A 4,900-nucleotide genomic window follows, 5' to 3' on the forward strand; every position below is an offset into this window, starting at 1 on the left:
GGCTACACCCTATCAGTGATTAGGCTAGGTAAGAAAGAAATGAAGCAAAGAATGGCCTCTTTTATCTAGGCCAAAAAACCCCAAACCAAACAACTTAATCCTAGAGGGGAAGACCCTCAGAATTTCTGATATGGAAACACTTGCTATCTCCATTCACACTGGGCCAATAAGGACTCAAACAATGGCCAAGTGGTCTATCACTAATAGGCCACAAAATATCTTGCCAGGTTTCAAGTTCTGGCTTGAGAGCCTTGGACCTGGAGTCAGGAAGACCTGAGTTCAAATGCAGCCCCAGATACTTTATTGCTGTATGACCTCGGGCAAGTCATTTTATCTTGCTTCCCTCAATACCTCTTATAGTAAAGGAAACTAAAAATGAGCTGGAGAAGGAAATGGCAGATCACATCAGTATCTTTGCCAGAAAAACACCCAAAAAGGTAAGACGCATGACTCTATAATAAGAACTAAGGGAGCTAGAGCAGTAGTTGACTTCTGAGTAATTGTCCTGCCAGTGCAAACTGGTTTTAGGAGAGTGAGCTCAAGTAGCAGAGGAAATATTTTGCCAAATATGATTTCTTTAGGTTGGGGCCTTGCAGATCCTGTAAGAGTCTGATTTCCATCCCATAGGTGCTCCTATCCAGCATAGTTTGATATTCAGATAATGATCCTGGAAGTTGGTACCCCATCCAAAAGGGACACTGAGATGTAAACCCACTAAGTTACTAGGGATTGCCTCAATTTCTTCCCCAAAACACTGCCCCAAAATGAACAAAATTCCTTTTTTTTCCCCTCTTAGTTTTGCTAAATTTCCTTAAGCAATATAACCCTTATTGGGTGCTATAGTTCCTCAGACAGTGCTGTATACAGTAGGCACTCAGTATATGTGTGTAAAATTAATAACATATAAATCTGTATTCTCTACTAGATTGTCAACTCCATGATAGCAGAGGCTGTATCTTAGGTATTCTTATATTGCCTATTGGTCACCTAGTAGGTACTTACTAAAAATTGTTGAGAAGCCACCAAGAGCCACAAGATTGCAGGGAATAACAGTTAAGAACTCAAAGAATGGCCCTTGGGTTCCATAGTCCATGAACTCTCTAATGTGCCAAAATGCTTCCCCTCACAGGACCCCTCTGAGATAGATATTTTGAGCTCCACTTCATGGAGAAGGAAACAACTTTATCTTACTACATCATTCTCCTACTTTTGAGTTTTCTAAAACAAATTTAAGAGATTTTCATAATATAACTCACATTATAATGCTGATTTGAGATTTGAAAAAGCACTTTTCTAACCAAAATCTTTTGAAGCAGATAGTTTATATTATTGTTATGTCTGTCCATGGATGAACAAACTGAGGCCCAGAGAGAGATCAAATTACTTAGCCAAAGTCTTGCAAAAAGGATTGGAGCTCAGGTCCAGGCTTGAGTCCAAGACCAGCATCACTCCATGACTTTGTGTTACATCTCTGTTGTATCTCCCTGATCTCTCTTGGACCTTCTCCAGCCTTTTAAGATTTTAGCATGAGATAGAAATGATTGAGATAAATGACCCTTTCTTACCCAAGCTTGATAGGGTGGGGGAAAGAGACTGGCTTCTACTTGCTGTTCCCTTTGCCATGTGTTTTCCATTCTCTTCTCTTTTACCTTAATAGCACAAGATAGAAATGATTGAGATAATCATTAATTTTTCACCCCAAACTTATCCAAGCTCAATATGGTGGAGAAAGAGATTTGCTGTTCCTGTCCTTGTTGTGTGTGTTTGACCATCCTTTTTTCTTATACACACACACACATGCTTGCACACACACAATTTCTCTTATCTTTTGCCTTAATAGCACAAGATCTGCCTCAATCCAGTTTTTCCAGTCCAACCTCTTCTTCATTTTCACCTCTTTACTACCCTTCCCATTTACCTTCTATCCTTTTATATTTCATTGTTATCATCATCACCATTATCAAAAAATATTGACTGACAGGTGGAGGCCTCATTTATTATTCTTGGCCAACCTCTTATCTAAATATCAACATTGTTTTGAGGGTGCCAGAGTAGAACACAGGAGTGGTGGACAATGTGTAAATTGAATTTCTGGGGACTTACTGAGTCCTCTTGGTGTTCTACTGCTACTTTCCAGAATCCCAGGCCTGAGGTGAAGAATAGGAATAATAACCATTTTAGAGGCAGATGACTTTCGCCCAGAGGCGGTGAAGCCACTCCCCATTTCCAATTTTGCCTCACCTTTCACCCTCCATGCTGGCTTCCTTGCTATTTCCTAATTGCCTTCCTTTTCTGTCCTCCCAATTTGTCCCCTCAAGTATTCTTGGTGCTTTAAAGCTAGCTGGGGGAGACATCTGGGATGCTGATATCAGGAAACATCTGTGCAAAGCTATAGTGTAGCCTCCTGCACCTATGGCAAACAATGGAAACTTCAACATGGTGAACTCTATAAGTGTGTGCTATATGAGTTGAAATAGTTCATGGATTATCTTATAAAAGTCTCATGGGAAGCCCTGCTGTTATTTTGGAAAGTAATACCATTCTTCAGGAAATCAATTATAATTTAGCTAACTGATGTCAGATATTCTTGCTCTTTTCAAAACTGAAACTCTTTGAATAGACTTTTTAAAAAAATCTTCCTGATTTTCTATCCACTTGGTTAACTTTTGACATCGTTTGTTTATTTTCCAAAAATCATACGTAATTTTTTTTAATGTTAGAGTTGTTTGTCTCTCACCTGGAAAAATCTGAGAAAATCATCCAACACTGGTGGAAATTTTTCTGTTCTTTCCAGGAAGCGATCAATCAACAGACATTTATTAAATGCTTTCTATGGGACCAGTCACAGTGCTAAGGGCTAGAAGCCAGTATACTAGGACTTTTCCATTTCTTTCCTAAACATCAGTTACCATGTGTAAATATGATCTTTAGTATTTCCAAAGCATTCAAAATCCATGGATTGAAAATGATTGAGTCACAAATTTATAGCTTAAAAGAACTTTACAAGTCTTTTCTACCAGTCTCATCATTTTACTGAGGAGAAAAATGAGATCCAAAGAATTTAAGAGGGAAATCTTGGATATCCAAATGGTTCCTTAAACTCAAAATTAGGTTGTCTAAATCTTCACTTGTTATTTTTTCCTTCCCCAGTTTTCATTTCTAAAAAATGTCATTATCCCTTCTGTCACCTCAGCCTGTCACCAAAGAATCATTTCTGAGTTGAGGTGCTAAGAAGACTCCAGCAAATGTCCAAAAAATTGAGGCCCATGATGACTCTCCTTCAGAAACTATTCATCTGTTGCCCACTTCTGCCCACATTTTCTGGAGTATGCTCACATGGCCATTTTCCTTCTGGTTCTCCTTCAATTCTTGTTGGCCATATTGGTCTGGCTTTGTCAAGGCAACTGCACCTGGGACTTGAAATTCAAAAAAATCTTAGAGCTTTTAAGTCCAAATTATGCCCTTGAATGATGTTATAAATATCCAAATGGCCCTTGGCAGAAAAAAGTTCCCCACCCCTGACCTAAATGCTCTCCAACATATATTTCCACCTCTAATTTCTAGATTTCTTCATATGAATATATCTTCTTAATATACGATGTTATTTCACCTCCCCACCCACACATATCTCTTGTTTCTTTCGAACTATATTTTGTTCCTTTTTAAACTATATCCTTGCATAGCCACAGTCTAATCATGACTTCAATCCTAACAAATCTCAGTGATACTCATGAGGTCAAATTAACCTTCATGCAGATCTTGCTACTTACCCATGCTCTACATTTCTGAATAGATGTCTGAATCCCTGATAAAGACCCCCTCAGTCAGTCCCTAAGATATCTGGGCTAAAACCCTTCCTTTTCCTCACTTCCTTTTCAATCTTTCATCTTGTTGTTTAGTCCTTTTTTTAGTTTCTGACTCTCTGAGACCCCATTTAGGGTTTTCTTGACAAAGATACTGGAATGGTTTGCCATTTTACTTTACAGATGAAGAAACTGAGGTAAACAGAGTTCAGTAACTTGCCCGGGTCACATAGCTAATAAGCGTTTGAGGTCAGTTTGATCTGAAGAAGATGAGTCTACCTGACTCCAGGCTTGGTGCTCAACTGTACCCCTGGGCTGCCCTACATCTTCCTCCCTTCCCAAAACTCTACAATGCAACAACACTGGCCTCCTGGCTATTCCTTGCACAATATCCTCCATCTCCCAACTCTATGAAATTTTCCTGGCTGTCCCCCAGGCCTCAATTTCTCTTCCCCCACCTTCTTACAAGAAGCCTTTTCCCAAGTCCCCTTAATGTATTGCCATCTGATTATCTTCAAATTATCTATTTAATATATATATGTATATATATATATATCTTGTTTGTACATAGTTGTTTGCAGTTTGCCTCTCCTATTAGACTATGAACTCCTTGGAAACAGGAACTTGGCTGATTGGTTTGTTGTTTTATTCCCTTGTCTTTCTTTGTATCCCTAGAGTGCTTGGGTACATAGGAGACCTTTAATATTCTTGTTTCCTTTCTTTCCCTTACTTTATAGATGACAAAACTGAGACCCAGAGAGCAAACCATCCTCCTCAGGGTCATATGGTTAGTAAATGTCTGAAGCTTGATTTGAACCTGGTTTTCTCTGATTCCAAGGACAGTACTCTATATACTACACTACATTGGATGATAGGCCTTGAGTTCAGATCCCTGCTCAGCCACTTCCCTGGATGACCCTGAGTCAATTATTTTAATCCTCAGAGCTTGTGGTTGGTTTAAATGACCTCAAAGAGTCCTTCTAGGCTACTATATGATTCTGAGCCTCAGATACTTACTAGAGGTGGGAACTTGGACATGTCACTTAACCTGTCTGCCTCAGTTTTCTCAACTGTAAAATGGTGATAATACTCACACC

The sequence above is a fragment of the Macrotis lagotis genome, chromosome 6, assembly GCF_037893015.1.
Source record: "Macrotis lagotis isolate mMagLag1 chromosome 6, bilby.v1.9.chrom.fasta, whole genome shotgun sequence".
NCBI lineage: Eukaryota > Metazoa > Chordata > Mammalia > Peramelemorphia > Peramelidae > Macrotis > Macrotis lagotis.